Below are 23,236 nucleotides of genomic sequence, written 5' to 3'. Positions count from 1 at the left end.
GGTTCCTAACATGCTTTTAGCTTTTTTGACTGCCACTGCACATTGAAGCAGATGTTTTCAGCGAACTATCTAGTGAGTTCAAGATGTCTTTCTTGAGTGGTAAGAGTTAATTTAGACCCTGCCATTTTGTATGTGCAGTTGGGTTTATGTTTTCCAATGTGCATCACTTAGTATTTATCAACACAGAATTTCATCTGCCATTTGGTTGTTGTTAAAGTTCATACCATTCCTTTATTTTTGGACTTTCAGGCCACGGGCCAAGTCAGGGGAAGAGGCGGACCATAAGACAACCAGAGTGGCTGTGATCATGTGGTGCCATATACGGGGAGGGGGTAGCTGCTACTCCACACCCAGCCACCAGGAAGCACTCCAGCAGTGAGTCCACTTTTTTACAAGCACATACTTAAATAGATTAGAGAATAGCCTACTCCCACAATGAAAAATCAAAGCCTTTTCCAGGGACAGTTCATGAACTTTTGCCATTGCAGCCACACTTCTTTAGATCCGAACAAAAGGAAGATGCCATGTAAACTTACTTTTATGCCCATGATCATGAGTTCTGTTTTTGACAAATGTTTAGTGCATATAGTGATACATATAATTTGGGGGAAATGCAACTTTAAACCAATTTAATGAAAGGGGAGGAGGCACCACATTGTTGACATCAGTAAAAAGTATTAGTAAAGGAAATATTGTATGCTACTGTACAGATAATAGATTAAAGTGTGAGCACTCCAAAAACACCAACTTTGTGTGAAGTCTGGGTCAACTTTTCTTCAGTTGAAGCCAAGTGAAGTTTTGTCATTGATTTCAATGGGACCTGGATTTCACCATTTATGTAGAGAAGAACATGATGTGGGGAGGGAGAAGGGAAAATGTACCTTGTTTTCCTTTTCTGATTAAAATGGATAAATGGGGCTAATGTCAAATTATAGGCAACAATACTTCTACAAGACGACAACACTACAGTATTTTTTAGTATTTAAAAAAATACTAGCATCAATGGGTTCTTCTGCAGAAAGAGACCTGAATATAACATAACCTTCTGGTAGCCTTGAGCTGCTAACCAGGATTATGGAAAGAATGAGGGTGTGAAGGGCAGGTGCCTCAGGACACTATGCTGATTGCATGTTGTTACCAACCAGCTGCTGTCAATCAAGTACCTCCCCTGTCCTCCTCCTCACTTGTGCTTTTGCAAAGCCCTGGGTTCAGCCTGCAGCAAGGCCTCGTGCGCGGGACCCAGAGATGGTGGACAGGGGCAGAGCCCAGTCCTGCACTGCCGGACAACGTGCAGGTCAATGATCCGCTGGGCTGCACCGCAAGAAGGGTGCACAGGGCCCCACCCTCCTTCTTCCTTATGCCCTGGCCTTCCCCCCACTTGTGCTCCCGGCTGTACCCCGCCGCCGAGGTGCGAAGCACCTCAACCCATTCCCTCTTCCCCCGCGGTGGGAGGCTGAACCCCTCGCTCGCTGATTGGCTGGCGGTGATGTAATGGGAGAGCACATACGGGCATTTCTCATCACCTCTCCGACCCTTCTCCCCCCCTTGCAGCTGAGGAGGGCAGCCGCTCCACCCCCCGCGCAGCCAATCACAGGGCAGAGCGGCCTGCGGTTGGGAGGAAACGCTTGCTTGCTTTTTCAAAGCCGACTTCGCTCTCGCCGTCTCCTTCGCTTCTTCCTTTCGGAGGCGTGATTGGCAGGCATGCAGCCCAATGAGACCAGGGCTCTTACAGCTACGTATGTACCCGCCCATTAGCAAGGCCGCTGTGATGTCTGGAAGGGAGATGGGATGTCATTGGACTGACAGCATCAAGAGCCTATGGAGTGTGGGCGACCAACGTGCTGTGTGGAAGGAGGTTGGTGTTCGGGAAAGAAGGCTGCGTGGGGAGGGGCGGTGGGTTTAACTGACAGCGACTCCCGTCAATCATGTCCAGGCTGCAGTGCCCGGGTAAAAAAGTGCGCAAAAGTAAGGAGGACAACAGGAGAGGCACTAGATTGACGGCAGCCGCGGCCAATAGCTTTCAGGAATAGGCTCGGGGATACGCCTGTTTCCATCTGAGCGGGCGGAGAGAGGACGGGGCAACTGGTGAGTGGCAAAGGGGTTAACCAATGCCACTTAGCGTATGTGCAGCAGGCAGGCGTGTTGGCCAATGGGAGTCAGAAAGAGGCGGGGCTAACTGAATGACAGACACGATAGCCAATAGAATTGGGCTGCCTAGGCTGGGTTCCGAGGCCGGGCTGCTGGGGGCGGATCATTTCACCCCCCCACCCCCGCCTTTTGCCTGCTGACGTGAGCGGCGGGAGGGGGAGGGCCCAGCATCGGGCGCTGGGAGAGGGGTTCCCAACATGTCGGTACTGCTGGTGGCGTTCGGACTACGCGAGCGGGCGGCTGTTGCGGCGGGGGGAGGCCAGCCAGGAGCGCCCGCAGCGTGAGACCCAGCCAGCCACACCCCGCACCGGGCCAGGCCGGCCCTCGGACAGCGGGCCACAAACCCTGCCCGCGGCCAGGTACAGGCCAGGGCCCGACTCGGCTAGGGGGCATTGCGGAGTGGGAGGCCTCTCTGCAGCGCCGGGAGCCGTCTGACTGCGCGTATTGGGGGGCAGGCGGGGCCTCTGCGTGTGTAGGGGGAAGGGGATGGGCAGGCGGGGCCTGTACGTGTGGGGGGACGGGCAGGTGGGGCTGAGCTCGTGTGTACGGGGGGTGGTAAAGGGCAGGCGGGGCTTGTGTGTGAAGGGGGGAGGCGGCAGGCGGGGCCTGCGTGTGTATTGTGGGAGGGGAAAGAGGAAGGGGGCAGGCCAGGTCTGTGAGTGTGCATTGTGGGGGGACTATGGGGAGCGGGCAGGCGGGGCCTATGCGCGCATGTACTGCAGGGGATAGGGTAGAAGGCGGGGTGTGCCCTTTGTGGGAGGGGTAGGGGGAAGAGGGCCGGATGTGTGTGTGTTTTAGGGGGCAGGCAGGGCCTGTATGTGTGTGTGTATGGGGCAGGTGGGGGCCTGGGCACGCACGTGTGTGTGGTGGGGAGATGAGTGGGTGGCAGGCAGGGCCTGCACGTGTGTGCGCTGGGAGGGTGGGGGCATTTGTGCAAGCCTGTATTGGGCGGGAGTACAGGGACAGGAGGGGTTTTTCTATGCGCACACGTGTATGTGGGGTATAGGGGTGTATATATCTTGGGGGATGGGTAGGGTGGCAGGTGGGCCTGTGTTCCTATATTAGGGGTAGTGTGGTAGATGGGGGGGCCTGTGCAAGCATGTGTGTACATACAGTGGATGCATAGGGTATCAGTTGGGGGTGGGGGGGGGCTTGTGTGTGCTTGTACTGGGGAGGCAGAGTGGCAACTAGGGGGGCACGCCTGCGCTTGTACTGGGGGGGTGAGCATGGTGGTGGGGTCTGCCTGCACCTGTACTTGGCCGGGGGAGGGGGGGGGGAGGAGAGATAAGGCTTCGTTGGTACTGGGGGTGGTGGTGGGAAGGCCCGCCTGCGTCTGTACTGGGGTGTGTGTGGCGGGTAGGTGGGAGGGCCTGCCTGTGCTGGGGGGGAGGGGGCGGGAGGGCCTGAGTGTGTGAGTACTGGGGTGTGGGTAGGGCGGCAAATGGGTGGGCCTGTGTGCACTTGTAGTTGGGGGCTGGTAGGGTGGCAGGCAGGAGGGCCAGGGAGTAGGTGGAGCTGTTTGTGCATGTTCTTGTAGGTTAGGGGGGAAGTGGCCTGTGCGTGTATGTCTGTGTACTGGGGAGGTAGGGGGGAAGGTGGCAGGCGGAGCCTGTGGGTGTTCTGGGGGGAAGATGGGAGCGCTTGTATGTTGGTATGTGTGTTTTTTGGGGGGGCAGCTGGGGCCTGTTCCTCTGTTTTTTAGGGGGGGAGGGGCAGGGAGGGTTGGGCAGGGCCTGTGTCAGTGCGTTTTTGATGGCATGGGTGGGCAGGTGGGACGGCCTGTGTGCGCCTGTACTGGGGGGGCGGGTAGGACGGCAGGCAGGAGGGCCTGCATGTGCCTGTAGTGGGGGGTGGGTAGGGCGGCAGGCAGGAGGCCTAGTACAGGCAGGTGTGTGTATGTGCATTTGGGGACAGCAGGAGCAGGTGTTGCCTGTGCACGCGTGTGCGCATTGGAGTTGTGAGGGAAGTGTAGGCATGGTCTGCATGCATTTGCTTGTTGGGGGGTGGAGCTTGTGGGGGTGTGTGCATGTGCATATTAGGGGAGGCTGTGATTGGGGGGGGAATGTGGCACCTGTGTGTCAGTGTGTGTGTTTGGAAGGGGAGACAGTGGGAGATGGGGCCTGTGCATTTTGGAGGGAGGAATGTGGGGGGGGGCAGCGCATGCATTTTGGGTGCGGGGTTGCGGTGAAACGCGGAGCCTGTACATGTGCACATATTTTGGTGGAGTGGCAGTGACTGCAGGCAGGGTCTGTGTGTGTGTGTCCATGCATTTCAGGTGGTGGTGGTGGTGGCTGGCAGCACCTGTGCATGTGTGAACATAGTGGGGGTGGTGGCGACCAGCAGGCGGGATCTGTGCATGTGCGTATTTGGGGGGAGTGATGGTGGTAGGCAGATGGGGGCTGTATGTGTTTGGGGGGGGGGTGGCAGGCAGTTAGAGCCTGTGTGTATGTGTGGGAGGAAGAAGGGGGATGTGATAGGGAGGCCTGAATGTTTATTGGGGGGAGGCTGGCAGGTTAGGCCTGTAAGTGTACTGGGGTGTAGATATGGGGAAAGTGGCACACCTGCTAGCCTGTGTATATACTGGGGGTGGGAGGGTAGGAATAAGGGTCTGTGTATACTGGGGGTTAGGGGGAAAATGTCAGGCAGGCTGGTTGGCCTGTGCATGTGTGGGTGGGGGTTAAGGGGAAGACAGCAGGCAGGCATGTCTGTTTATAGGCAGGGAAAGTGACTGCCTTGTTGGTAGGCAGGCTGACTTCTGAGTGTTTTGGGGGTGGAGGAAAGTGGCTGGCATGTAGGAATGCCTGTGAGTGTATGGGGGTGAGATGGCAGGGAGGTTGACAGGCATACCTGCAAGTGCATGGTGGGAGCAGGGGGCTGGCAGACATTAGGAGAGAGGAGGAGTGAAGTGGCAGACAGGCAGAATAAAAATCAAAGTTTTTATTTAAATTGGATTATTTTTGTTTTTAATTTTATTATTTTTACTTTTTAAAAGCAAACCTCTTTAAAATAAAATCTGAATTAATGCAAAATATTAAGTCCTGAATTTTACAATCTCTTAAAACATTTAAATGAAATAAATATGCTGAATCCATGAGCTTCTATCAAAAACTTAAGGGTTTTTTTCTGTATAAAGAAAGAATCGGAGGAAAACAATTTAACTTTTGAGGTCAAGCTTTATAAATATGGCACAATAGGTCATGTAGTGTATTAAGGGCTTGTTTTGTTTAGTATGCATACATTTTATATGCTGTTTGGTGTATTTAAATTCTACTTGCCATCCGAATGCAGCTTGCATGGGCAGGCAGTTAATTATATAGTAAATAAGTAGTATATCATTCAGTTTTCTAACATACTAAAAATGTACAATTAATAAGAATCTGAAAATATTAAGTTAGGTGATTGCTTAAGTAAATGTATATAGTTATAGTGTATCATCCCTAGGTAGCAAAAAGATGTACCATATCTAGTCTAAAGGCTCTATTTAGTTGTAAATCAACATGTATTAATACTTATGTCAACCAATGAGAATGCACCTTTCTTTAGAAACTTACTGAAGTACAAATGAAAAGGTTGATTAAAATTTATTTAAATTTAGGGTTTCTACTTGGTGATTTACATAATGATTTAAATCAGTGACTTAAATTAATCCACCCTACAGGCAGGCTTCTGTTGTATGAGGTGAGGAAAGGAAGGTGACAGGCAGGCTTCTGTGTATATGGGGGTGGAAAGGTGGCAGGCAGGCCTTTGTGTGAATTGGGGTGTGTGAAGTAACAGGCCTGTGTAACTCTTCCATGGGAGGAAGAGTTGGGGGGGGGGGGGGAATTCTGGTAGGTAGGCAGGCTGGCCTGTTTGTATTAGGGGGGTTGTGAGACAGGTCTTTGTGTGTATTGGGGGGCCGGAGGTAGTAGGAATTCAGGCAGGCACGTGTCTTTATTTCTGGGGTTAGATGGCTAGGTGGCAGGAAAGCAAGGCATGTATTCTGTGGGTGGCAAGAGGTGGTGGTATGGGCCTGTGTGTGCGCTTTTTGGGGAGGAAGCAGGGAGGTGGTCAGGTTGCAGCCAAGCAGGTGGGTCTGCTTCTGGTGGATTGAGGTTTATGGTGGCAGGCAGGCTAGTCTGCCTGTGTACTGGGTGGTTAGAGGAGTTGGTTGGTAGGTCAGTGTGTTTTGGGGACAAGGAGAGGATCTGGGAGACACGAATGTTTTTCAGGGTGATGCTAGGAGGTCTGTATTGTCCTGGGGAGGGGAGAGAGGAGGCTTGTTTAAATATTGAGAATAGAAGGGACAGCTGGGATGCCTGTGTGGGTGAGAAGAATTGGGGGAGGGGGATGATGTCTGTAGATTGGAAGTAAGAACAGGAGAAGCTGAAGGCTTATGCAGGTTGAGAAGAGAGGGAAGAATAGAGAAGCTTTGGGGGAGCAGTGGTGGTTGGGAAGTGGGTGAGAGGAGAAACTTGTTGGGTGACTGGGGTTGTTATCTGGGGAGGAGAAGTTGGGGGTGCCGTGTGTGTGTGTGTGTATTGTAGGGGGAAAGGCACATGTGTACAGTATATGTATTGTGATGACGTGTGTGTGGGGGATGGAGAAGGAGTGGAGAAATTGAGTGGGTTACATGTGTGTATGGGGGTGACAGGAGAAGCTGGGAGGCCTATATGTATTGTATTAAGGAGTGAGATAGCTGACGGCCTGTTAAGGTTGCCAACCCTCCCGGTTTCACCAGAGTGGAATCACACTCTATTTCCCAGAGGCTACTTCAGCCAAACCGGGAGATTTTGGGCTCTAAAAGTCTGGCGCAGCAGTGGGATTAAGGCAGGTTCCCTTATCTGCCTTGGCTCTGCGCCGCTCCCTGAAGAAGCTGGCACTATCCCTGTGGCCCCTGTGGGGGGTGGTGGAGGCAGGGGGGGTCTCTGCACGTGCTGACCCCCTGACCCTCTCCTTCACCCCTGCCCCATCCCGCACCCCCTCCCGCACTCAAACTCCCTCACAGAGTCTGCATCCTGCACTCCCTCCTGCCCCAACCCAGAGCCTGCACTCCCTGCCAGAGACTGCACCCCAACCCTCTGCCCCAGCCTGGTGAAAATGAATGAGGATAGGGGAGAGCGAGTGATGGAGGGAGGGGGGATGGAGTGAGCAGGGGGTGGGGCTTTAGAGAAGGGACAGGACAGGGGCAGGGCAAGGGTTTTTGGGTTTGCATGATTAGACAGTTGGCAACCCTAAGGCCTGTATATTTGTATTATGGAGGTTGAGGAGAGGTGGGGAATCCTGTGTGTGTGTTACGGGATTGGGTGTCAGATGGATGGCTTAAGTGGGAGGGTGGATTGATTTAAATAAAAGCTATTTTAAATCACCGATTTCCATCTTGTTTTGCATTTGTATTTTTCCTAAAGAAGGATTGATTCTCATTGGTTGGAAACCATTAAGACATGTTGATTTGCAACTAAATATAGCCTTTTCACTTAATGTAATATTTTTTTTTGCTAACCAAGAGACCAGAGTATATCTACATATCTATTTAATCAGTTGTATAGCTTATGTACATTTATGTAGTACATTAGAAAATGGGTTCTTTTTGGAAAGAGATTTGCACTTAAAAATTCACAAACAGTGTTGACATTTTTTATTAAAGTATTTAAATTTGCTGGATACATAAGAAAAATAGGTTTATCAAAACATGTTTTGTTTAAAGTGGCTTTATTTATTAATCAAAAGAAGTATTATCTGCAGGTAGTGAGTTGAACTGATTGTTTCCAGTCACCATGGCCTTCAGAGTTTTAGAACCGATAGGTCTCATCCTGTCAAACACTTAGGCTTGGTCTATACTACAGAGTTAGGTTAACATAAGGCAGCTTATGTTGACCTAACTATGTCAGTGTCTACACTGCCAATGTTAAGTGCCCTGCTACACCGACATATCTCCACCTCCATGAGAGGTGTAGGGCTTTTGTTGGTGTAGTTAGGCCAATGGAGTGTCTAGACACTCCATTGCTTGCATCAGCTGTTGGCAGTCTTGTTGGACAGCTGAGAATGGGAAGGCGAGAAGCCTGGTGGAGAGCTGTGCAGAGTTGAGAGCCCTGGCTGTCAGCACCCAACACTGCCTCTCTTCAGTTGGTGGAAGTGCTCCTGGTAAGGACACATACCACTGACAGAAGGAGGGTAGTGTGGACATCAGCCACCACAGTACTTATTGCGCGTGACTGTAAATTGACCTAACATAGGTTGACTTAAGATTGTAGTGTAGAAAGGCATTTATTCATAGTTAAGAGTAAAACAAGCTTTTTTGTTTTTCCGGTTATCAGTTGGTTTCTTGACTTTGAGTCACAGTTGAACTGAATTAGTTAAATAAACTGAAATGAAAAAAATTCCCTCTGCACCTGCAGAGGAGACTACTGCTGTCAAAAGCTGGTTTAGTGCTTTAGCAAACTCAGGTTCCAGGTGCTTAGCCAATGACTTTCACCACGTCAGTGATTTGATTCTCTTTGAAACATTGATAGCAAACATGCTGCTCGATATTATTTTTGAATTTTGAATGATTTTAATAAATTATAGTGAGTTTAGGCCTGCAACATAGGTTGTCATACTTTGAAAATAAAGTTTAAATTCATTTTTTAACTTTATTTAAAAATCTGATTTTTTTTAAATAAAAAACCTGCTTTTAATTTTTTTGGGGGAGGGAAAAATCATTTTTATTCACCCTATGCATGTGTGTATTGGAATAATGGGCTGGGAGGCCTTAGTAGTTTTGCCTTCACCAGGGAAAATGTGCAGGAAAAAGGTTAACTGGTGTTCACTAACTAGGTAAAATCTTAGCAGAGACATGGCAGTTTGTATCCTTCACAATGTTGAAGGCTGGAGTAAATCTTATGCTCTCCCATAGGCTTGACCTCAACCTGTTAGCACATGTGAAGGCTACAAACTGTCGTGTCTTCGCTAGGAGTTTTACTCTTGAGGAAATTGGGCACCAAAAAATTAAAAATTCTGTGCCAAAAAAAATTATTCACACAATATTTTAAAATTCTGCAAATTTTATTTGTCAATAAATAAATGTGGCTCCAGCATGGCAGTGTGGAACACAGGTCACTGGCTGCACTGAGGTGAGAGATAACTCTGAAGCCCCCACCTCCCCTGGTACAGGGACTCGACAGTGAGGCTGCACCCAACCCTGACACAGTGCATGGGCCGGACCTGGTCCAGAAACACTCCGGGTTCCTGCCCCTCTGCGCCAGGTGTGGGTGGGCAGGCTCAGCCCAGGAGGATCCAAGTGTCAGGGTGATCCTGGTGTGGTGTGAGAGGTTTCTGTGTAGGGCAATCTAGGTGCAGGTGGCTCAGTGGGAGATGTGGATGCACAGGGGCTCATTGGGGGTTCCGGGTGCAGGCGCAATGGGACTCTGCAGGGGGTCCAGGGGAAGGTCGTTGGGGCTCAGCAGGGGTGATTTGGGTGTGGGGAGATGGGGCAGAGGGTTGGGATGTGGGGGGGTGAGGGCTCTGTCTGGGGGGGTGGGATCCCCTTGGGCTGGGGCCAGAGGACTCCCTTCCCGCCCCCCCCAACCCCCTTCCCATCAGCAGCAGCTCTGGGGGAGAGGTGCCTATCCCCTGCCGGCAGCAGCGTTGCACGCCTCAACTTGCTCCTCTCCCCACCCACTCCTTACCTCTCTCCTCTCCAGGCCCCTGTAGCTGCACACCTGCATGGCCACTTATAGCTTGCTGCACAGCCATGCAGCTTAGAGGGAACTTGGGTGGCATCATTTTGACAGCCATGTGTTTCACCAGCAGGGCTGGAACGTTTACGGCCACCACACCAACCTTTGCCCCTTGTGCTAATGGAATAACTGATAGCAATAAGAGGTTGTTGTCCTCTTATGTGGACTAGCAGTAGAGGGGCATGGGACACTTTGCCCCAGTGGGTTTCACAGATATTTGCTGAAAGATGAGGAGATTCAGGAATCTTGGGTTGTGAAAGGAAGTGTACTGTAGTGGCCACAGACCTTTCTGTCTGTTCCCCTCAAGCTTGACCCCTCCTGGTTCAATCCTTCCAATGTATCCCAGTCCAGTCTCTTCCACACACCTAGCTCTCTGTTCTGGTTGCGTTCTCATTGCCTAATCAGTCAGTCTCTGATCCTCAGACTTCTCAGCCCAGTCCCAGTCTGCAACACAAATTCTAATCTTATCCATTCAGATTTCCTATCCAGTTTCCCCCTAGTATCCTTGCTTAGCCAGTCCTTGTTCCCCACTTCCAGGGTCTTCATCCAGTCTTTCCCCACCCTGGCCTCTAGTTGCCTCTTCCCCCACTTAAATTATATGTCCCCATTGGTTTCCACTCGCTTCCTCCTTGCTCCAGATAGTTCCAGTCTTGCCTTTGGCTCCTCATCTGATCTCAGCGCTCCCTCCCCATCTCCTTGTCTAGCTAGTCTCCCTCTTATCCCCTCTGCAGTTGTCAGGCAGTTGGAGTTAGCACAGGGGAGAGATGCTTCCTGCTCTCATTTCTGGTGTCTGGCCCAATCTGCAGAAGCCCAGAGCTGTAATTGCTGGGAAATTGCTGTTGAGCCCTGGGCTGGAGCATGCTCAGTGTGGACAGAATCTTTAGGAAATTCAACTGTGAAGCTCTAGCAAATTGCTACTGAATAAGAGGCAACTGCAACTCATTTAGAGGGTTATTACTATGCCAAATTTGGGTGTCGTTTTATGGGGACAATAAAATACACATCCCTGACACAAAGCAGGGGTGTGGTAGAGCAGGGGTGGGCAAACTTTTTGGGCCGAGGGCCACATCTGGGTGGGGAAATTGTATGCAGGGCTGGGGCAGAGAGTTCCGGTGTGGGGTGCAGGAAGGGGCTCAGGGCAAGGGATTGGGGTAGACAGGTGTGGGATCTTTGGGGGGATTCAGGACAGGGGGTTGGAGTGCAGAATGCAGGAGGGGGCTCATGGCAGGGGTACAGGAGGGATACGGGGTGTAGCAGGGGGCTCAGGACGGGGTTGGGGTGCACAGGGGTGCAGCAGGGGACTCGGCAGGGAGTTGGGGTGTGGGGTGTGTGAGGGGGGCTCAGGGCAGGGAGTTGGGGTGCAGGGTGTACAAGGGGGCTCAGGGCAGGGGGTTTGGGTGCAGGAGGGGTGTGGGGTGTGGCAGGAGGCTCGGGGCTGGGGGTTGGGGTGCACAGGTGTGGGGTACGGCAGGGGGCTCAGGGCAGGGGGTTGGGGTGTAGGAGGTGTGTGGCAGGAGGTTGGGATGCACGAGGGGTGCACAGTGCAGGGAGTTGGGGGGCAGGAGGGGTTTGGGCTCCAGGGTGGCAGCAGCATGCACTGGGGCCAGGGCAGGCTCCCTGCACATCTGCCTTGTCCCCAGCCCCGTGCCACTCCAAGAAGTGCTGTGGCCCCTGGGGGCGGGGGGGAGGGCGGGCGAAGGGCTCCGCTTGTGCTGCACTTGCCGTGCCTCCAGGTACCTCCCCTGAAGCTCCCATTGGCCACGGTTCCCCATTCTTGGCCAATGGGAGCTGCGGGGGGGCAGTTCCTGGAAGCAAGGGCCCGGGGGACGCAGGGATGTCGGGTAGGCCGCCGCTGAGAGTGGTGTGGGGCCCGCGGCGCCATGTGGGGCAATCCCGTGGGCCGGATCCAAAGCCCTGAGGGGCCAAATGCGGCCTGTGGGGCCGTAGTTTGCCCACCCCTGTGGTAGAGCTTCTTAAAGAAAGTCATCAGAATTTAACATGGGTAAAACAATGTGTTTTTTCTTAATCCTATTCTCAAATGGCTGAACTGTTTTGGCTGAAGTTTTCAATTCTAACAAAGGCAGACACGTGACATAGAAAACTTCTATCCAAATGTTTAATGTTTGGCAAAATTATAAGTAATTGAAAACCAGGTCTTTTTAATGGGAAGTGTGGGGCAATCTTAATAAGCTGGTGCTACCAGTCCTGCTTTAATATGATTATTGGTGAAGCTATGTGGCCATGTGTGGTGGAGTTGGGAAGCATGTTGGGGGAATTTGTGGGTTCTGAATGGGAATCCAAGAGGGTGAGTTGAGAGACCACACTCCATGCTCATACAGGAAGAATACAAATTTATGAAGCATTGCCAAGTGTGATTGTACAAGAAATAAAGAAAACTGAAAAACTTTGTGCAGGGAGGCAGAAAGATAGAGATGGGGACAAGATGTGTTGCAATTCAGGTCAATTTCAGTTCAAATTGCTTTATTGGCATGATAGAATATACAAGAACTGCCAAAGTATTGCTGCTTCAAATTCCCCAAAATCCCTGTTTTGTCAGAACCCTGCTTAGCCTCTGTAGACCATTAGCAATGTTATATGCATTTTTGTCAAAGAAATTTGAACTAGATACTACATTAAGATCTCGCTGGTATAAAGATTTAGCCATTACCAAATATTGAAACAGTGTTCTGTTAAACTAATTGAGACATTAAGTCAAGAGAAGTATATCTTGTATTGGATAATACTATCTGGAATATATATAGGATGCAATATAAATTATTTAAATTAGGAACTGTTAGATTGATAAATACTGGCATTGTCAGGAAATGAGGTAGCATTTGATTCATGTGATATGGAGTTGCCCCAATACACCTCTACCCTGATATAACGTAACCTGATATAACATGGTAAAGCAGTGCTCCGGGCGAGCGGGGCTGCGCACTCCGGCGGATCAAAGCAAGTTTGTTATAACGCGGTTTCACCCATAATGCAGTAAGACTTTTTTGGCTCCCGAGGACAGCGTTATATCAGGGTAGAGGTGTATTTGATTCTGGGAAGTCAGGAGTAAAATTAACTTTTATATGCCATCTGACATTGTGCTTAAAGGTGAACGTGCTATTTTCTGGTTAGTAGAGAACACTTGGAATCTTTATTTTTCCAAGAAACTGTAGCTGTACAGAGCTCTGATAGTGGCTTAGAGACTTACACTTTAGTATTAGAAATCAAAATCCAGGCAAGTGATTGAAGAATGGTGTACAGATATATCTACAGTGTTTGAAATGGAGAGGATGTCCTTCTGTAATAAAAATGATATAGATCAGTTCACTGACATAGGGACAGACTTTATAGAAATGGTGAAATAAGTTGGTGGGTGACTTCGAGTGCTGATCCCTATGTGTATTCTACAGCGGGTAAATATGTGCTCAATGGGTCTGACACAAGATTTTTCTAACAAGTAGTATCAGTTGGTCCATGCCAGTGCAGTTGTTTCCCTCATGCTTCATACCCCAGGTATAAGGAGTGGTGCAGACCAGCACCTTTCCAATTCCTTCTTACTGCCTCATGGCTTAAGTTGGAATCCTCTCGTGTCCAGAGCTGATCCTCTTCAGTGTTTTTCTTGTAAATGTTTAAAAGTTTTATGTGTTTAGTTTATTTAGGCTATGTGTACACTTAAAATGTTACAGCCGCACTGCAGTAGCACTTCAGCGTAGACACTACAGCAATGGGAGGGCTTCTCTCATCACTGTAGGCAAACCACCTCCCTGAGGCGGTAGCTGGGGTGATGGAAGTGCTGTCTACATTTAACTATCTCTCTCAGGGTGTGGGTGATTCAGACTTCTTAGAGACATAGCTACACCAATGTGTCTTTTCAGTGTAGACCAGTGCTTAGTTAAATCCCCACCCTGGGAAATTCTCTGATTCCTTGGGGCAGGATATAGATTATCCTCTGCCTTCCAGGGTTTAAGAGTTGCATCTCTTGCTCCTTTTTGTCAGCGACAACCACCACTGCTGCCTCTACTGTCTTTGAGAAACGCATATCTCCACTAAGGCTATGTCTTCAGTAGCACTTTTGTCGTTAAAACTTAAGTTGCTCAGGGGGTATGAAACACCCGCGCCCCCCCCCCCCCCCCCCCCCGACATAGTGCTGTCTATACCGGCACTTATGTCAGTGGGTAAAAGCGCTCCTGCCGACATAGCTACTGCCACTCATTGGGGGTGGTTTAATTATGCCAACAGGAGAGCTCTCTCCCATCAGCATAGAGCAGCTACACGAGAGACCTCACAGAAGCGCAGCTGCAGAGGTACAGCTGTGCCCCTGTAAGGTGTCTAGCGTAGTTATAGCCTAAGTGCAGTATTTGCTGCTTCTTTCCCAGCTGAATGTGACAGGCGTGAGAACTCAGACTTTGGAAGCACCTAATGAGGCCTCAGTCAGATACAGTTTGGTGAGATGCCTCATATTTGAGCCTGAGACATCGAGGAGTGCACCTCATAGTTTGATGTCTGACTCAGGAATGGGCATGGTTCTAGTGAAGGGCCCTTAAACTCTGTATTCTCATGAAAGTAAGAGGCACTCTTGTAAACATAAGAGTTGATCCCCCTCCTAGATCTTCTAAGAGAAGGTCTCTCCCCCATCCAAGTCAAGTGAGTCTTCGCGCTCTGGATTCAAGGACTGAGATCCTCCTAGGTTTTGTGACTATGATCAAAAGGTGCAGAAGAACAAGGCTCTTTCAGCCATTCTTTGCATAATCAGCACCAACCTCAGTACTAAATAAAACAAAGCACCAAGAGCCGAAGGACTGCCAATCTTTGGTACCAACAATAACCATGCAGATGGAGGCTCCATCACTGGCAATACTGCCACATCCACAGTGGAAGAAACCACTGACTACCAAAAGTTTCTTTACACTGACTCCAATGGCACAGGGCAACGAGATTCAGCTTCTAAGGCTCCAACATTCGACACCACCTCAGAGGATATCTTCATCCTCCCAGACTCACAAATCCCCTTGTTGTCTGCACCGACCCTCACCAGTGAGATTCTAATCCCAGGGAGAAGCTCATCTCCCGTTCCATTCAGTGGCAGCAGCTTCCCAATATGAGTCCTGATGGCAACGCCAATGGAACCGGATCCAACCTTTTCATCTTCTGGAGATCTGATGTTCCAGTGGATCCATCTTCCCCCTCCACTAAGAGTTCAGTCTAGACAGAGGTTCAAGCCTGTTTCCAGCCTTCTCCATACAAGTGGGAACCCCTCCTCCCCCTTCAGGACCAATGCTACCCAAGGTAACCTACTTTTGACACTTCATGTTGGGCTCACTGGGGGCCACATGATGTGTATGCACAAAAGCCTGAGTCTATGCAATCCCAAAGGGAATCCTATCACTCTCCCCTAAGTGATCAACCCGGGAGCCTCCTGAACCTATGGAGGAAGTCAAATTTGATCCACTTGTACCTCCAGTACTGACATGTCATCAGGTGATTGTTCAGCCTGGCTTTCTCCTTCAGATTACCATAAACAGTTCCAATAACTAATTTAGGGTATAGCAGAAGAACTCCAAATCCCTTAGAATAGTCATGGGACTTGCAACACAGGCTCTTGGACATCCTACAACCTATATGGGTCTAGCCAAATAGTACTCCCAGTCAACGAGGCTATATGGGAACTGGCAAGAACTGTATGGTATGTATAGCCACTTCTGCCTGTATCCCTTAGAGGATGGAAAAGTGGTACTTGGTCCTGGCTAAGGGAGCAGACATCTTGTTCTTTCACCATGCCCCAAGGTTCCTATTCATCCAGGCAGCCATAGAAACATCCAGACAGTAACAGGCCAGGCTTTTATACCTCTTGGGGAGAAAGGTATTTACTACTTCTGAGGGAATTCTGCACCAAAACTTAAAAATTCTGCACACAATATTTTAAAATTCTGCATATTTTATTTGTCTAAATAACACAATATAAACATGCCAATTTCAATTATTTTGGTAATTTATTTCAAAATACCCATTAGCAAGTATGACTGTAACAATACAGACACCCCGCCCCCCCAAAAGATACAGGTAATGTATTTTTAACAAATAGATTCCTTACTAGGCATATTAATACATAATTTTGAGTAATTCATTTATACTACAATACAAAAATGTATTTTTCTTCACCCTTCAGAAGCAGTACAAAGGCTTGGGGGAGTCATGGGTAACGGAGGAGCTGAGGGAGAGGGAAGGACCCTGAGAGTGAACCTGGAGGGTTGTTGGGTGTGGGTGGGAGAAATATGGAACGGGTGGTTTTTGGTGGGTGGAGGGATTGTTAGGGAGTTGGGGAGCCTCCCCCATGCAGACCGTTGCTGACCCCAAACCTCTCCCGTTCAGTCAGGCACATCTGCCCCCGTCCCTGGGTATCCCTGCAGCCGCCATCCCCAGGTGGTCCCATTCAGCCCCTGGCTCAAATAGCTGTCACCCAAATAGCTCCTGAGCCCATGCCCCAGTCCATCTGCCCTCCCACCCCCACCCCTTCGGTACCCTAGTATGTGATTTCACCAGCATCCCTGGGTGCCCCACTCTGTCTGTCCTAACCTGGTTCCATGGCTGGATGCTGTGATGACATCTAACTGGGTGCTGGCAGCTGGGTGTTCTGGTGCCACAGCAGCCTCTGGTGGGTGACAGGCAGAACTGCAGCACTTTGATGGAATATATTTTCTGCAGGTGTGAAAAAATTCTGCGCCAGATATGAATTATGCACAGTGGTGCAGAATTCCCCTAGGAGTAATTTGCTTCCACCAGCCTTCAATTTAGAATCTCCTACTATGTGGCCCTCCTTCCAAAATGATTACTTTTAAAAACTACTCCAAGTTCATGGACTTTAAAGAGAAGTTGTCCACTGATAAGGGCTTGAAATCAGGCCCTATCTTCCTTGAAGTCATATTGGTGGCAAGAACCCTGCTACAAGCTGCTGTTTACTCTATTGATGCTGCTTTAGAGTCCATGTCGAGAGCTATAGTGATGTCCTAGGAATCTTGGCTACGCTCTTCAGGGCTTCCCAGGGAGATATAGGACACGCTGCAGGACTTGCCCTTTGTCTTCTGGTGAAAAGGCAGATTTCATCAAACTAGCCTTTGTATTTGCTAATGGACTCCAGGGAAATTTTCCGCTCACTGGCCATATATACACACCAGCCCTGAAGAGGAAGTACTATAAACAACCTTACAGGCTGAAGTCCTTACAGCAGTTCTACTACCAATGCTCTTACAAGCCACATCACAAAAAGGCAGAGGGTACAAAAATTCAGATACACTGCCCCATCTGCCTCTGCTGCAGCTACCCAACCTCCGCCTCCGACCAAAAGATGCTTTAAAGGGCTTGCAGCTCTCAAGCATCCAATCTAGTTTTGATGCCATCTCCACCTGATTCGCAGATCCACTTTGGTGGACACCTGACATGATGTCCCCACGATTGGAGGGCAGTAACAGATGGATGTTGGATGTTATCCACTCTGGATACACAATTGAGTTTCTCTCCCCTTCCCTCTTTAGAGTCCTCTCTCACAAGGAGATCTTCCTTCATGAGGTGGAATCCTTCCTACACTGGGAAGCAATAGAGTGGGTACCCTTTCAACATAAAGGAAAAGGGTTTTGCTCCAAATATTTTCTAGACCTCTGGACAGGAGGGTTGAGACCAGGTCTCATCCTGAAACAACTCAATATCCTTATTCGCAAGATAAAATACTGCATGGTTTTGTTGGTACAGATTATACCATCTCTAGAAGAACATATGGTTCACAGCTTTCAATATGAAAGACACCTACTTTTCAATTTTTCCACAGAAAATCACTATCAATACAGGGTACTTCCATTCGACCTTGCAACTTCCACCCAGAGTCTTCACTAACATTTTCTGAAGTAGCTCCATACTTCAGATGGGACAGTTCCACCATCTTCATGTATCTAGATGACTGGCTTCTTACAGAGATGACATGTGCAAAAGTCATAGCGTTGAGCTCATTGCAGCTCCTTCTCCTAGCATTTCTGGGAGTCTCCGTGAACATAGAGAAGTCTATTCTGACTGTGACCCACATTATAGACTTAATAGGGCTAAGGTTTCTCTCCCTATGGACAGATTCCATACGGACAGACTGATCAAGTTATGCACAACCATTGGACATCAATCTGGATATGCCTTTCCCTCTTGGGTCACATAATGTCAAGTATAGAATGATATTTGCTAGATTCCACCTCTGCTGCCTGCAGGCTTGGCTTTGAACAGTATATATTGGTGGTCTCCAACCTCTTTTTCACAAGATCACTTTTTGAACCCAGGATCTACCCTGCCCCTTCCTTGAGGCCCTGCCACATTCACTCCATTCCCCCCTCTCTCTGTCACTCGCTCTTCCCCACCCCTCAGGAGGTTGGGGTGAAGGAGAGGGTGCAGGCCCTGGGAGGGAGTTTAGGTGCAGGGGTCATATGGTCACACTGCACCTAATCTCATAGAATCCACTGAACATTTCATGAATTTTACTTTTTATTAGTGTCATTTGTTGTTTATCCTTCAGGGATTGTCACAAATCAGTGTAACATTCTCAACTGTGGGGTGTGCATTGGTTGAACCTGGGGCAGAAGGTTGGGGTGCAGGAGTGAAGGGTGCAAGCTCTGGAAGAGAGTTTGGGTGCAGGAGGAGGCTTCAGGCTGGTGCAGAGTCTTGGGGTGCAGAGGAAGGTGAAGGTTTGGGCTCTGGGAGACAGTTTGGTGCAGGAGGGAGCTCCAGACAGAGTGTTGGGGTATGGGAGGGAGCGTGAGGTGCAGACTCTGGCTGGGAGGTGCTTACCACAGGTGGCTCCTGGTCAGCGGTGCAGCGGGGCTCAGGCAGGCTGCTTCCCTGCCGTGGCCCCATGCCGCTCCCGGAAGCAGCTGGCTGCTGGCACGTCTCTCCTCAGGGTGCGGCCTCTGGGTGGGAGGCTGCTCCGCGTGCTGCCCCCGCGCCATCCCCGCTGCTCCCATTGAGCCCCACTGCACCAGATTGAGCTTGGCTCCTTGACTGATTCGCCTGGAGGGACACTCAGGTGAGCTCGGAGGGACTCAGGGCCATTCGGTCAGAGGCAACTTTTAGTGGCCCGGAAATCACGATCAACTGGTAGAGGCTCCAGGATCAACTAGTCAATCGCGATTGACGGGTTGGTGACCATTGGTGTATATATACTGAGTAAACCTAGCATAAACTCTGGAGTGACAATCCCCATCAGATAAGGATCTTCTGACCTAGTGGAAGGGTCTGGCACAAGTGTGCATGGGCATTCCTTTCCTATCAGCCGCATCTGACAGAAGGATAATCTGAGATGCCTCTTTGTTAGGATGTGTGGCTCACATGGATGATCATATGGCAGAGGGCACTTGGATGCCCTGCGAAACAGGGGTCAGCGTAAACCTCCTGGAACTTGGAGCCATCTAGGAAGCATGAAGGGCATTCTTATCATTAATCCAATCTCACCACATTCTCATAATGTCAGACAATATCTCAGCTGTATTGTACATAAACAGGGAGGAGTGAGATCCATTACCTTCTGTGTAGAAGTGATCAATCTATGGAACTGGTGTATCAAGAATCACATCACCCTATCAGCAGCATACCTCCCAGCAACCCAGAATTCACTGGCAGACAGCTTTAGCAGGCATTTTGTCATGGACCACAAGTGGAAATTGCACAGTTCAGTGTTGAACAGCATCTTTTCTCAGTTGGGGAATCTCTACCTGAGACCTGTTTGCCTGTCAGAAAAATAGGAAGTGCATCATATACTGTTCCAGGGGAGCTCTTGGCCAATTCTCTAGCAGCGATGCTCATCTGCTTCCTTGGGCGGACTGCCTAAACTGTGTCTTTCCTCCTTAATTTACTGTTTCCTTGAGTATTATGGAACATTCAAAATGACAGCGCACAAGTCACTTTCATCGTGTCCACGTGGCCCTGGCAGTTCTGGTTTCCAATTCTGCATGTCAGCCCGACTGCCCATCAGCATTTCCTCCTTCCCAGACCTCTTGACTCAAGAGACTGGCAAGATCAGACATCCCAACTCAGAAGCTCTTCACCTCATGGCTTGGTATTTGGATGAGCATCTGATCTAGAATGTTCCAGTTCCCAGGACACGTAAGCTGTCCTTACTAGTAATAGGAAGGACTCAAAAAACAAAAAACAAAAAAATCAAAAACGTTACCTTGAAATATGGAAGCCCTTCTCTATCTGGGTCGATCACTTCCACCTCTCCCAAGTAATCTGATATCCTGGATTACCCCTTTACCCTCAAGAAGTCAGGCCTTTCTCTTAGCTCAATACTTGTTCACCTGGCTGCAATCAGTGCATGTCACCTTCCATCAGATAGCTGTCTTTACTCACCCAGTCACCTCCACATCCTTATAGGGTTTAATTAGAATTTACCCACCAGTAATAAACCCAGCCTGTCAATGAGACCTTAATTTAGTGCTCTGATTACTTACCAAGTTACATTTTGAACACCTAGCACTACCTGTTTGATGTTTCACTCATTTATGAAGGTTGCCTTGTTGCCATCACCTCAGCCAGATGCGTACATGAGCTAGGGGCCCTAATGGCAGACCCTCCTAATGCTATACTTTATAAAGACAAGATCTCACTATGTCTATACCTGAAATTCACCCCTAAGGTAGTTTTGCAATTTTACATAAACCAGAGTATCCACTTAACTGTGTTCTTTCCCAAACCCCAACCTCTAGTATAGAAAGGAGACTTTATTTCCTTGACATGAAACAAGGTTCATCCTTTTACTTACAGAGAACAGAACAAATCGGTCATCTAGGGCTGTTTCTGGCATACATGAGTTCAAGGACAAACTTTCCTCCCAGAGGATCTCCAAGTGGATCTCTGGCTGTGTCGTCCTTTTATGAACTGGCACATCATCTTTCCCCACGTGGGGTATGGGCTCACTCAGAGAGCACAGGCAGCCTCAGCAAAATCACTCCAAGAAGTACCTCTGCTTGACATTTGCCATCAGCAGTGTTGAATTCCATCCACATATTCACAAGACATTATACGTTGGTCCAACTTTCCTTCACCTTTGCATCCTTTGGGACAACAGTTCTGCAAGCTGCTATACCACCTGCACCTTTTCACTCTCCTTATCTCTATTTCTAGTGGAACATACATAGGCACCAGCCCTTGAAGGGAAGAGCAGTTACTTACCTTTTGTAACTGGAGTTCATCAAGATATATGATCACTATCTATTCCACTACTCATCCTCTTTCCCCTCTGCTTCAGATTTTTCTCTGAATCACCATAAGAAGAGGAACTGGAGACTTATGGGTCTGCAGCACCCCTTTTACTTTTGATATGGACTATGATGGGAACAACTACACAGGTGTGGACCAGTGAACACTACTTGCTAGTAATCTCTGATCTTAAGCATGTGGAGTGCGTGCTTACCTGCAGTGGAATACAGATAAGGATCACACATCTTAAAGAACTCCAGTTACAAAGGGTAAGTAACTTCCCTTTCTTGTGTCCTCTCCCCTCCCTGTTTTTCCCTTTTTGTTTCTTCTCTTTTTATTGCCTTCTATATCACTTGTATTTCATGATAGTTTTATCATCTGTTTGGTAACTTGCACTGTAATGTTTGTTTTTTATTGAATTTTTAACATAAAATATGTAAAAAGATACATCAGACAGGATATTAGAGTATGTACAGTTCACCCAGGAAGGGAAAACATACTGTTTGGAGTCTGATACCTCTTTGTCAATTGTCATCAGCGTCTATTCCTTGTCTTGTAGCAGGTTGCTACATATTGTGATGCCATCCACTGTTCCTGCATTAAAAATCATTTCCATGATTACTCCTGGGGGAATTCTGTGCCAAAAAATTAATTCTGTGTTCAAGATTTTAAAATTCTGCATATTTTATTTGTCAAAATAACACAATATAATCATGCCAGTTTCAATTACTTTGGTAATTTATTTAAAAATTCCAGTGGGGTACAGGAGTCTGGTAGAGGGCAAATATACTGGTCACTGGATGAGTAGTTTTCTGTTCCCTGAGTGACCAGAGCAGGGGCTGCACTAGAGTAATCAGGAACCTGGCAGGCTAATTAGGACACATGGAGCCAATTAAGAAGAAGCTGCTAGAATCAATTAAGGCAGGCTAATCAGGGCACCTGGGTTTTAAAAGGAACTCACTTCAGTTTGTGGTGTGAGTGTGAGGAGCTGGGAGCAAGAGACGCAAGGAGCTGAGAGTGAGAGGGTGTGCTGCTGGAGGAGTGAGGAGCACAAGCGTTATCAGACACCAGGAGGAAGGTCCTGTGGTGAGAATAAGGAAGGTGTTTGGAGGAGGCCATGGGGAAGTAGCCCAGGGACTTGTAGCTGTTACAGGAGGCACTATAGACAGCTGCAGTCCACAGGGCCCTGGGCTGGAACCCGGAGTAGAGGGTGGGCCCGGGTTCCCCCCAAACCTCCCAATTGACCTGGACTGTGGGTTCTTCCAGAGGGCAAGGTCTCTGGGCTGTTCCCCAACCCACATGGTGAATCTGAGGTAAGAAAATCTGCCAATAAGCCAAGATAGAGGAGGAACTTTGTCACACTGGGGTTAGGAGTGGGATCTTGGGGTGCACAGCGCGGCGGAAGAAGGAGGGTGATTTAAAAAAAAAAAAGAGGGTTTATTTTTTTCACCACAATGGATGACATAGTGCGGGCACTGATACAAGCTATGGCGGCCCAGTAGGAGGCTACCCGTGTCCAGGCAGCCGCCCAACAGGAGGCAGTGCGGCTGCAGCAAGAGACTAATCGCCTGCTGATGGACCAGGCTGCTCAAGACCGAGCTATGTTGCGGGAACTGGTAAACCAAGTAAAATCCCTTACAGAGCTGAATTGCGGTCATGATGGTACGTGGCTCATACGGGCCAGCCATTGGCTGCAGAAAATGACACGGGAGGATGATGTTGAGGCATACCTTCTGGTCTTTGAGAGGACAGCCCTGCGGGAGGCCTGGCCTCGAGATCAGTGGTCTGGCATCCTTGCCCCATTCCTGTGTGGGGAGGCCCAGAAGGCCTACCATGATCTGCCTGCAGAGGCTGCGGCAGACTACCCCCAGCTGAAAGCAGAGATCCTGGCCAGATTTGGGGTAATGACAGTAGTGTGGGCCCAGCAGTATCACTGTTGGCGGTACCAGGAAGACAAAACTCCGCGGTCCCAATTGTATGACCTCATCCATCTCACACGAAAGTGGTTGCAAACAGAGTCCCAGAGTCCGGAAGAGATACTAGCGGTTCTGGTCATCGACCGATACATGAGGGGACTACCACCAGACCTTCGTGCCTGGGTAAGCCAGAATGAACCCTCTACCTATGACGAGGTTGTCTCCCTGGTAGAGAGGCGAAGGACAGCGAGGGAACTG

General features: G+C 49.2%; 1 protein-coding gene across 4 annotated transcripts in view; it reads left to right on the top strand.

Annotated features, from left to right (window-relative positions):
* The first annotated feature begins 1,659 nt into the window (after positions 1-1,659).
* PPM1B (protein phosphatase, Mg2+/Mn2+ dependent 1B) overlaps positions 1,660-23,236 on the top strand; it is a 116,335-nt gene continuing 94,758 nt past the window's right edge. Inside the window, exon 1 of one of the 4 annotated variants that reach the window (XM_034764431.1) lies at positions 1,660-1,855. The gene's annotated coding sequence lies outside the window, so the exon portion shown is untranslated. Of the gene's footprint in view, positions 1,856-2,291; positions 2,508-23,236 lie in introns of those variants that run through there. The other 3 variants (XM_034764432.1, XM_034764430.1, XM_034764433.1) reach the window with 3 other exon arrangements.

Source organism: Trachemys scripta, chromosome 3, assembly GCF_013100865.1.
Source record: "Trachemys scripta elegans isolate TJP31775 chromosome 3, CAS_Tse_1.0, whole genome shotgun sequence".
Taxonomy (NCBI): domain Eukaryota; kingdom Metazoa; phylum Chordata; order Testudines; family Emydidae; genus Trachemys; species Trachemys scripta.
This window is presented reverse-complemented; position numbering and strand designations above follow the sequence as displayed.